Source organism: Amblyomma maculatum, chromosome 1, assembly GCF_055883805.1.
Source record: "Amblyomma maculatum isolate TAMU_Amacu chromosome 1, ASM5588380v1, whole genome shotgun sequence".
Classification (NCBI taxonomy): Eukaryota; Metazoa; Arthropoda; class Arachnida; order Ixodida; family Ixodidae; genus Amblyomma; species Amblyomma maculatum.
In genome coordinates, this window is record NC_139344.1 from 190521778 (window position 1) to 190533959 (window position 12182).

At 51.1% G+C, this 12182-nt stretch overlaps 1 protein-coding gene and 1 pseudogene across 1 annotated transcript in view; both read right to left on the reverse strand.

Annotated features, from left to right (window-relative positions):
• Positions 1 to 12182, reverse strand: part of LOC146205218 (HEAT repeat-containing protein 3) — a 133409-nt gene that overhangs the window by 84224 nt on the left and 37003 nt on the right. The window lies entirely within an intron of this gene.
• Positions 7501 to 10915, reverse strand: LOC146205219 (uncharacterized; annotated as a pseudogene).

Genomic DNA, 12182 nt, shown 5'->3' on the forward strand with positions numbered 1-12182 from the left:
ATTAGCAGCCTATGTGCTTACTGGAAACATCTGAATGTACACAATCTATTTTTTCTGTTCAGCCAGACCCCAAGCATAAAGTACACAGCGGCAAAATAGTAACAGGCTCTTCCCAGCTTCGATGGGAATAACAGTGGTTTCAAGAGATGTCATTAAAACAAAGCTTTTGTTTAGTACTCCCTTTTTGACCGACATACTGCAGCAATCCGTATTGGAGATTTAAGCATGGGACTTTCAAACATAGAGAGCTTCTGAAGTTGTATGTAAATATCCCACACACTATGTTTGGTTAATTTTTCTTATGAGGGGGGTTTTCTGACATGCACTGCAGCCTCAGCAAGTGGATATGTTTCTATCACTGCTGGAATAGAAACGTCACTAGCCCATCCAGGACCTCGAAACTCATTAGTAGAGGCTTTTGGTTGTATAGTCTTGACTGCACCCATATTGGGGATTTGCTGCGAACCATTGAAATCTGGTATTTGTTCTTTTTCGACAGCCGCCAGCATGCGGCCTTAGCATTGTGATTAAACGCGAGGATAGTTCATGTATTACTTGCCTGCTCACGCTCGTTGTTGCGAGACGCCGCTTTATCAGTTTCTTGTCGCGCAATATATGCGTCGAGATGTGTCTCGAAGATCCCGACATCTAGCGTGTGTTTCTGCAATGTTCGAGGTTGTGCAGTCACCATTTGCGGCTTTATCTAGATGTTTCCTCACCGCCTTTAAATTTTTTATGCAAGGGGGCGAGTTGCTTTTCGCAGGACTTGTGAGAAATCCGCCAAAGACTGACGGCATTTCAAAGGGAAGCGTACACCGTGGAGACGACGATGGACACTCGAAGGCATCACTACGATCGACCACTCAAACCGGCCTGCAAGGGCCACTACAGCAGCGCATCCGCGACCGTAGACAGCCTTCGAGACCTCATCCGAGAGATCGTGCGAGATGATTTTTGCCGGTTGCTGCCATCATCCCGACAACCCCAGGTGGCGACGCTCGCGGACGTCATCCGTGAAGAAGTCCAGCAGGCACTGGGCGTCCCTCAAGCGACGGCTACAATGGCTCCGACGGCTCTGACGCAAGAGCTAGCCCACTGCGAGGAACTACGCTGCCGCATTAAGCTATCCTGCGCCACGACGAGACCCTCCAAGCCACCGTCGACGCGAACAAGCTGCTTTTGAATGCTGCTTGGCCCCCACCCGCCAAGCCTACTAACGACCTCCAAGCCCCAGGAAATGCGAGGCCTGGAGGACGTCTAACAACCGACCACTCGGTTTCGCCTGCGGTGAGGCCGGCCACATCCTACACCCCTGCCCATACAGAGGCACCGGCCTGCGCGGCTTCGCCGTCGACGCCCCACGACCCCGCCTTGGCGCACGACCAGAAGAAATCGAACATTAATTCCGCAGGGCAGAGTCACCAAGCCGTCGGTACCGCTCTCCATCGCCGTGCAGCGCCCGATGTGTGTCGTCGGGCCGCAGTTGCGTCCAAGGAAGGTCTCCTAGCCCCCGTAGGGGACACTAAAGGCAGCAACCATTGGAGATGAGGTTGCTACAGGGCGCACTAACGAAGATCCTCTGCCGCCGACGACGACTAACGACGACGGCGCTACTACGCCGAAGCTCCTTACTAAGACCCGCTCGACAATCAGGCGCCCAGGCTCTAAAGTGACACCGCCGCTACGTACGACGACAACATCGACGACAACATCGACGACAACACGACCAGAGTGCAAGCCGACACCGCCACTCAGCGAAGTTACAACGGCGTACCCCGGCCGTGACCCCAATAAACGACGGAGCCGAGATCGGACACAAAGGCCCATGCACGTACAGTGCGAGGACACGAACAAGCGACCTTAAAGTTGCTGTCGATGGTCGCACAGTCACTGCCCTAATAGACACTAGAGCTGACTATTCATTCATCATAATGGACCGTTTGCCTCCCAGCTCAGGAAAGTAACGACCGCTTGGGATGGCCCGCTTATTCGCACCGCTGGTGGTAACCTCATTACTCCGTCGGGGCGATGCACTGCAAGAGTAACCGTAAATGGGCGTATTTACTCCACGAGCTTCATGATTCTACAGCAGTGTTCGCGCGATGTGATTTTGCGCATGGACTTCCTAAATGAACATAAGGCAATCATCGACCTCTGATCCAAGCTCATCAAGCTCTCGGCGGGCAAAGTAATACCTGCTACGACGACTTCGACGCAACACGTCGCTCTAAATATCCTCGACGGAAACTTGACCGTTCCGCCCCGATCAAGTGTCGTCGCTTGCATGGGCAACGCAGACATAGATACTGCCGTAGACATCGTCAAAGGAAGCACGGCTCTTGGAGCGAGGACTGGGAATCGCAAGAAGCGTCGCACATTTCCGCCATGGACAAGCTCAAGTGCTGGTCACGAACTTCACCGAAGAATATAGACACCTGAACAAGGCCACGACGATAGCTTTCCTCGACAAGCTAGCGGACACCCGAGATGTCTCTGCCTTCCCCAGTCAACCTGAAGACGATGCACCTAACCGAGCAAAGCAGCCCACGTTCGACATCAATGCAGCACTACCCCATGACAGACACGATCGGATTTGCACATTTCTCGAAAACTACAGCGAGTGCTTTTCTTCGGCGTCGAAGGTGCGGCAAACTCCGCTAGCAAAGCACCGCATCATCACGGATGAACACGCTCGACCGCTTCGTCAAAGTCCCTGCCGTGTATCGCTGCGAAAACGTCAGGGCATACGCGATCAAGATGAGGAAATGCTTCGAGATGACGTGATCCAGCCATCGAAGAGCCCTTGGGCGGCACCAGTCGTTTTGGTGAAGAAGACGGGACACTTCGTTTCTGAATCGATTACCGCCGCCTAAACAGCATAACGAAGAAGGATGTGTAACTTCTTCCTCGCATCGATGATACACTGGACCGGCTCTGCAATGCAAGGTACTTCTCATCTATGGACCTGAAGAGCGGCTATTGACAAATTAAGGTCGACGAGAGAGATCGCGAGAAGACCGCATTCATCCCGGACGGCCTATTCGAGTTCAAGGTGATGCCATTTGGCCTCTACTCCGCACCAGCCATGTTTCAACGAGTAATGGACACAGTCCTGGCTAGCTTGAAGCGGCAAATTTGCTTTGTATACTTGGACGACGTCGTTGTCTTCTCGCCAAACTTTGAAGACCATCTGAAATGGCTGCAGATAGTGCTGGATGCCATCAAGTTATCGAGACTAATGTTAAAACCAGAGAAATGCCGCTTCGCCTACGAGGAACTGCGGTTCCTAGATCACATCGTTAGCAAGGATGGTGTTCGTCCAGACCCGAAAAACGGCCTGCCGACAAGAAAGCTGTTCGCAGATTCCTTAGGCTGTGCGCTTACTATCGACGATTTGTCGCATCGCCGAACCGTTGACGCTGGCGTACCTTTTAAATGGGAAGCGCCGCAAGGAGAAGCCTTCGGCGAACTTAAGAGCCGTCTACTGTCCCCTCCTGTCATTGGCCACTTTGATGAAAACGCCGAGACCGAAATTTATACCGACGCGAGCAGTGTGGGCCTAGGCGCCGTCCTCGTTCAGAAGGGTAATCGCCTACGCTAGTAGGTCCCTCTCAAAAGGCGAAGTCAATTACTCGACGTCCGAGAAGGAATGCCCCGAGATCATCTGGGCCACTAGAAAGTTCCGTCTATACCTATAGACCTTTGCATCGGGCGAGGAGTTTGCCGAAACGCCTCCTCTCTGGACTGTTGAAAACCGGTTCTGCTGCCGCCTCCACCGTGTTGACGTCAGGCGCACACAACAGCCCAGCGAGCAATATGTTGGCGCCTATACTTGGGGACAACTTTCTGTGGCAATGGAGCCAAAGCTACGAGGGCGGGGCTTTTCTAACTGTATTACTACGCCATGTAGTTCCAAGTACCTGGCTTCGGCTGCGGTTTCGGCTACGCGCACGACGTACGCTGTCAAAAGCAGACGAGCGATACGAACGCGCGCAGAAATGGGCAGAGAAAAGCAGCTGACGCATCCCACCCGGCCCCGCCTACTCTCTTGCGCTTTACGAGATTGTTGACAGGCCGCGCAGCAATCGACATGAACACTGTCTATTAAACTCTCACTGTACTGGCTAGTCCTGTAGTTTAAGCCTGATACAATAATAATCTTAATAGTTCCGTAATGGTTTAACATTCCAGAGCATCCACTGCGAAATTTCTGTAGGCACTATATGCTTGTGCAGAGTGAGCTGGTGCGTTTCGGCTCCGTAGCTTCCACCACCTTTTCAAAATTGGCCAAAGGGCGCTGCCATATTGGAGACTGGGCTGGGCTCATAACACAGGAAAAAGCTGCGGATTCTCCCCCCACACCTGTTCTCAGCCCAGTCAAGCCGGTTTCTCCAAGGGTCGTGAAAAGGTCTTCCCTCGTTGCAAAGGTGACAACGCCGCCTGTCGCCAAAGCCGCAAAGCGTAAGCGGGCTCAGTCGAGCGCTGTTCATGTCCGCCTCTATGCGCGCGCTTCGTGTTTTGGTCTTTGGTTGTGGTTTAACAGATATAACGCCGCTGTCAATCTTTAGCAATGTCCGGGAAGAATTTCTGCGTAGTTGGCTTTTCGAACAGACATAAAACCTTGCCAGGAACACGTTTGTATAAGCTTCAGTGATGCTTCGCGAGAACGACGGCGGCCGTGAATCGCGGTTTTTCGACGCAGAAAGCAAGCAATCCCACCGAATGACAATTGTTCAGATTAATGTCATTGTTTCAACGCGCTGCTACACGACCAAAGTTAATGCCATTTCTAAAGTATGGTAACGGCGATGACATGCAAATGTTGGTGTGCCTTCAATATGTTGCGAAGATGACTGCGCTGTAAAAGAAAGCAGTCTTTAAATTGACATTCATATCTTGCATGCCTTGTAACCAACCTGTTGATTAGGACTATCAATTACTAAGTTAGCGGCAGTGTCGGCAGCGTTTGTTTACGAAAGGGCACGGAAGGTGCGCACGTCGGCGCTCGACTGCGAAACGCGTACGAGTTTCAACGTTTTCGCCAGATCGCTCGCTCGGCGTATTAAGGCCCATCGAAAAATGCCCGAGCTTGGCCTCATCAAGAAAGGATATGGCAAATTCATAACGCTTGCCACATCGGATACCGTGAGCATACCGCAACGACGCTGCCCGCGAAAGCGGCCGACGACGGCTCTCTGGCCGTGTGCTAGGCCCTAGTCGTTGCTATGCCTAAACGCCTAGGTTTCGCATCAAGGCTATAGCTAGAAGCGCTTTGGAGATGGTAAATTTTTTTAATCCTTCATAAAATTAAGCGCTTATTATACAAGATCAACAGAGCATGCTTTTCTGAAGGTGGCGAAAGAAATTCGCCGTATCGGCGACTCGCCGCCGACGGACCGCGGCAGCAGGAGCGACCTGTTCCGCCCGCGCTGGGTGCAGTGGCTACGGGTTGGCTGGCAGCAATGGGTGCCAGTTTTTTTTCTTTCTTTTTTTTTTCTTTTTTTTACGATGGTATTTGGCATAGTTCACAAACATGACTAGCTGTACAATTATAGGAGCACAGTAGTACTTAATGCAGGTGGCACGTTTGTAGCTTATTTTGGGTGTATCTTCTCACCGAGTCTCTGGTGTCGAGATAACAGATTTGCTCGTTGATCGCATTCAGATGAGTACCTCAAACTCATTCGATACCCAATGTCGTTTTCATCGAATGCCATTTTTTTTCGTGTAGCAGTAAACAAATATCATTTTGAACGAAAGTCATTCGATGGAAAAGGTATTAAATTTGCCGTGTGGCAGGGCTGAGCGATAATCATGTTTTCAGTGTTTTCTGCTTGTCAATGCACCTTCCGTGAACACTTCTTGTTTAAAATTCGTTGCCTCCGCTGCTGGGAATATACTGTAGCAATCCCGAAGACGAGGAAAACACGTAGATGAAGAAAGGAAAAAGGAATAGTTGAGAAAGACGAGGAGACTCTCGGGGCGACTCGCAGCCGTTCACCAGCTGAGTTCTCTGCCTCATATACCTGTGCAGCGCTCCGACGTCAAACCCCCATCGTAACAATACAATCCACTCTAGATTTATGAAATGCTTGCACTGACATCGCACAGCTCACGGTTGCATTTTGCGTTTCGCCTCCACTTAAACGCGGGCGGCCCGGTCGACTTCGGTCCCGATAACTCGATCTTCCTCAGTAGCCTGAGCCGCTGCGGCAGGTTATTGAACAGACATTTTCCAATATGCGTTTTGAAACTTGCCATGCAATTACTTTGAAGACCAGAGCAAGTGTTCCTGTTGGCTGGCAAGATTACGAAAACATAACATGTCGCTGCACTTGATATTGGTTCTAGAGCTTGTTATAAACGCGCTGTAATTCTGCAGTTGGGCGCGAGGGTGATACAAATGAAATGAAATGAAAATTATACTACAATAATAAAATAGGATATAAAATTTAAATCTAATATGCTCTTGGCTAACCTGTGATGCAGCTTTTCAGATATTGCCTTTGCTGATATCTTACTTCCCATGAAATTATCTACCCGATCTGCCTTTTTGACGACGGAATAGGTGAAATCCATCCTGTACAGGCAGTGGTAAAGCGCAGGCATGAAAAATCTGAACGCTTGCTACAGAAGCCCAATATGCACTATTTTCTGATGCTCAGAATGCTGGTTTGCAAGCTCGCTGGCTTTTCCTGCGGTCGCACAGGTACGAAACCGCTCGCAGTTTCGACGACGCTGCCTAGTTTGCTGTAGAAATTTATTGCATGTAAACGAAGTAAGCGTGTACCATTAAGCAAAGAAAGAAAATTGGTTCATAGGTCAAGGAATGAACGAATTAGCATGGCGTTGTAATGAAAGCGGGGCACTCAAAATGAGCTCCACTTCGTACGCAACCTTGTTGATGCCAGCTGCAGGAGACACTTGATGCATATGGAGGCGATGTTGTTTCAAACGGCTATGATATCGAACACATGTCCATTGTTATTAAAGGCGATCCCCTTGCTCACACTGTCACTGCGGAAGTGCCTGCGAGACGCGCACAAACGGTAGACCGCACGCGCGCACCACGGCCACGCTTGCCGCGGGAGGCCCGTCTCGGGTTCCGACGGCCGCCGCTACGCGGCTTTCAGTGGCGCCCCTATAGGCGCTGCGCATGGCGTATACGGCGACCATTCAAGGTGGTAAGCGATCACCACGGGTTCTGCTGGCTGGGTAATTTGTAAGACCTCACCGGCCGCTTTGCCCGATGGAGTTTACGACTTTGATGTGACTGTAAAGTCGGGTCGCAAGCCTTCCGATGCAGACTGCTTATCCCGCGCTTCCGTCGATGCTGCCCCAAAAGACAATGATGACGACGCCTTTCTAGGAACGGTAAGCGCCAGCCGTTTTGCACAACAGCAGCGATCAGATCCTGAGCTGGAAGGCCTAGCTGATTACTTGGAAGGCAAGATCGCTTCCCCTCCTGCTGTGTTTAGGCGTCAGTTATCGTCGTTAGCCTTAAGCAATCACGTCCTCGTAAAGAACTTCGCTCCCAACAAGACCGCGCAGCTTCTTGTGGTGCCTAAAAGCCCCAGGCAGGAAACTCTTCATTCGTTACACGACGAGCCACCAGCAGGGCATCTAGGGTTTACGCGTACGTTGCATCGAGTCCAGGAGAAGTGCTACTGGCCGCGACTGCCTGCCGATGTTCTCCACTACGTGAAAATGTGCATGAGTGCCATGCTAGCCAGGCAAGACGTCGCCAATCAGAACAGCCTTACATTGGTACTGCGTAGGAGGGGTTTTGCTGCCTAGTAACCAGATCCACATCTTTGGAAAAAGGTCCAGAGTCCTGTTGATGTCTTTTGGGATATCAATGTCGCCAAACTTCGTTGTCCAGGCAAGAAAAAATACATTGAAACTTCTTCCTGTTTCCTGCCTGTTTCCTTGAAGTAGCGAGGCGTACGCCGGCGGGTGAAAGCGATTCCTGCGTGTTCCAGTGACCCAAACGAAAAATCGACTATGGCCCCACATTGGCCTAATGTCGACATAAAACATAGCCAAACTTGGCCCTAGCTCGATCAACAACGTTGGGCCGATCTCGTTTCGACCAGCCGACCTAGTAGGCCCCATGCTGGCTCTATGTACTCCCGACGTCTAGTAGCCTGGTCGACCTAGGCCCAAGTGTGATACCAAAATAGAGCCGGGATTGATCCAAGGTCGGAGGCCGATCTTGCAGACAATGTTCATTCTACCAAGGCAACACGTTGCTTGAATAGTTTTAAATGTCAGTCCGTAACGTTGCCAACAAAACACTTCGCGAAAAAAATTTGTGCTCTTCCAAAATTCTGCAAAGCTGAAACAAATAGTGACTTTTAAGACAGCAGGCTGCAAGATGTCTGACGGTGAACAGAATTAGCACAAAAAATTTCCATGCCGACTATGTCTATCATGCCAGTCATATAAGAAATGATGCACCAAGAAACACTACTAAACAAGACGCCATCGCGCTACACGCGATGGCGGGACTCTGTGACGGTTGGATAACGTCGTCTCTAAGCATTTCGGCCACCTGGCGCTGAATGGCTTCACGTTCTTTCGGAGCCACACGGTAAGCATTTTATCGAATCGGGTGAATCGAGTCATCCGTGATAATCCGATTTTTTGTCAAAGGCGTTTGGCCGATCTGCGATTCTGAAGCAAAACAGTCTCGAAATTGATCGATGAGAACCGAAAGGCGGTCCCGTTCTGAAGACAAATTTGGGCTCACATCAACGATGGTTACGGGTGTCTTGCACACTGATCCTTTCTGTTCTTTCTGTTGCGGTAAGCAGTAGTGCTGCTCATTTGAGAGGCTGTCGAAAAAGGCCACAGTTGTGTCTTTCGGAATTTGCTGACGCTCGTCGCTGAAGTTTGTCAGCAGCACTTCGGTATGTCCATTGGTCAAGTTGACCAGCCCTTGAGCTATAGAAACACCTCGGCTGAGTACCAGGGAAACTGGCCGTTCGGCGACGCCATCGCCTGTATGCGCCTCGTCGCATTTCACTTCAACAAGAGAGCATGATCGCGGAGGTAATGCTACCGTCTCATTGGCGATGTGTAAGGGCAATAGTGGTACTTGCGCATAACCAAGGTCTTCGTGGTTTTTGGTGAAGGCAACGATGCTGTCACGAATGCTGATTACAGCCCCATGAAGACGCAGAAAGTCCATGCCCAAGATGAGGTCTTTGCAGCAGTCAGGGAGAATAACGAAGCTGCCAGCAAACACCGCTTTTCTTATTCCTATCCAGGCAGTGCATTTCCCTGTCGGTGCCAGTAGCTGACCCCCAGCACTTTCTATTACTGGTCCAGTCCATTCAGTTTTTACTTTGCGCAGCATGTTGGCCAGTTTCTGGCTAATCATTGAAAAATCCGCCCCGGTATCCACCAGAGCATGTACCTCCAGCCCATCAATGGAAACTGCGAGGTCAGCGCTAACGACGTTATCTGGGTTGCTCGTCACTTTCGGCATTTACGGCGGAAGCGCGGCAAGGTCGGCGCTGTCAGCTTCATCGTCATGGCTGATCATCTGGTGTGGCATTTTCGGCGGTAGTGCGGCAATGTCAATGTTAACGGCGGCGTCAGAAGCACGGGTAGTTGGCAATCGCAACGGTGGTGAGGGTTTTCACACTTTTCGACTGGTTGCAACCTCCCTTCGCGAGGTTGCGGCTGTTAGTTTACCCGGCGAGGGATAGAGGACCACCGTCCGCTAACGTCAGCAGTGCTGCGACGCATCGGCGAATTATAACGCTGTGGCGATGGGGAGGAGCGGCGGCGGAAGCCCGGGAATTCGGTTTCGGGATTCGGAGTCAGCGTCGAAGCGGCGGCGAGCAGAAGCAGGCGGAAAGGCCTACCTCTCTTCGCGGTAGCGGCAGTACCGATATACATGGCCAGGTTGTCCGCAGTAGAAACAGAGTGGTTGGCTGTCATAAGTGGGCCACCAGCGCCTGGAAGGTGCCCACTGAGGCCCCATGGAAGAACCGCGTCTCCTGACGGCTCGGTGGGGCGTGGTCCGGAGGCGGGCGACGAAGGACCGCGAATAGCTCTCGGGTTGCGGCCCGTGGTAAAGTGCAGGAATGTCGGTCGTGTAGCCGACCGGTTGGGGAGCGTGGTATGGTTCGGAGAGGGCTGCCGTGTTGTCGACTGAACGAGACTCGTTGCATGGTGCAGACGGTGATAAGGCGTACCGAATTTCATTCCTCTCAGCTTCCATGAGGACCTCTGATGACTGAGCCTTTGCAGCCGTAATTCGTTGCAACTCCTCAAGGACAATTTCTCTAATGTCGTCTAGAAGACTGGTGTCTTATCTGTTGCAGTCAGCACCGCCGTAGTCGTCGCGGCACAGTTGACAGGTCGGTTGTACTGGCGGCACCGGTCTTGGAGGGCTCGCTCTCCAAGACCGGTTAATGAACTCACTCACGGTTTTGGGTGGGTTGCGTACCAAGCCGGAAAACACCTGTTTTTTGACACCGTGCATGAGATGCCGTAGCTTTCTTGGCTCACTCATATCAGGGTCGGCACGGCGAAAAAGGCGAGCCATGTCTTCCGCAAACATAGCCACGCTCTCATTCGGCTTCTGGACGCGCACTTCAAGCAGGCGTAGCGCATTGTCTCGTCTATCACTTCTCGCAAAAGTGTCTACCAGCTGGCGGCGGAAGTCATTCCATGTGGATAAGCTGGCCTCGTGGTTTTCAAACCACGTTCTCGCATTATCCTGAAGGGCGAAATAAACATCGGAAAGCTTTTGGTGTGCGCTCCATTGATTGATCTTGGCCTCTCGCTCAAAGTGGTCAAGCCAGTCCTACTCCTCCACATCTTCAAATGCTTCCCCGCGAAAGCAGTCTGGCACCTTGGTGTTCTGAAGAGTCACCGGCGTAGGGTTGGGATGTGCCATGGCTTGAGAGACCTGATGAACTTGGGCGTTTGAAGAGTTGTTCGGCATATGGCTGAACTCCAAGGCTAGGCCTAAAAGGCGGTGGCTAGCGCGATGCACAGGCGTGTCGATGTCTGGGATCCGCTGTGAACTGCCGGAAGGAGTCTTATGCATCCCAGCACCTCCACCAGTCTCCCGTCTCGATAGAACGCCAAGGAGAGCCGAAAGATAAGATGGTTTTAATAGCTGACTGGAACGAGTCTTGCGCTCAAGCTTCCTCTGCTTCCAGGCTCGCGCTTTTGTTCCCAGTAGTCATCTTTTGCGTCGTCTTCTATGCGGCAATATACATATATAACATAAAAATTATGAAGTAGAAAAAGAACACAAATATATAAATGAAACAGCAAATTAAAAAACGAGGACAGTAAATTAACGGCCAACAATCGTCTAACAGTATATGCACTCAACATGGCAAAAAGTAGTGAAAACGAAGTGACTATTCTCATGATAATGTTCACCAAGGCAAGGAACGGAAAGTACAGAAAGACCCCAGTGCGGAATTAATAAAATATAGCTTAAAGTCCTTAATTGAGGTGGTAAAGATGTTTGGGTTGTGTATGTTATGATTTAATATTGTTACTGTGTAATAAGAAGGGGTGTTTATTTACAGTGCTGATGTAGCGGAACAAGATGAAACCTACTAGCGCCCAGAAAACCGACGCTTCTTCTTCCTCTTCTACCACACCATCACCATCCTTCATCGTCGTCATTAGCGTGACATTTCCCCCTTACTCAGACGAAGCCCTCTGGGCGTGTTCGTGAGTCGTTCGAGGCTGACACGGCTTCAATCGGGCAACATGACATAGTTCGGTTTTGGCAGGCCGACGACCCGATGCTGTCAGGCGGGCTATTGCATACGTTAAATCACTGATGCGTTTGACAACCACATATGGGCCGTCATAGTGGGCCAAGAGTTTTTTTATGTAGGCCGCGGCGCCGAATTGGACGCCACAGCCAGACTAAATCACCTATGGAGTACGTTACACGCCGGTGACTGGCATCGTACCGTGCTTTGGAACGTTTTTGTGAAGCACCAGACCCTAAGCGGGCGATTCTCCGAGCTTCTTCGGCAAGACAGAAGGCCTCAGCCAGGCAGGGATCTTCACGGCTTGAGAAGGGCAGGATAGTATCCAGGGAGTAGCGTGGCGGTCTGACATACAGCAGGAAGAATGTACTGTACCCAGTCGTCTCATGCGTGGCGGCATTAAACGCATACGTGATGAAGGGT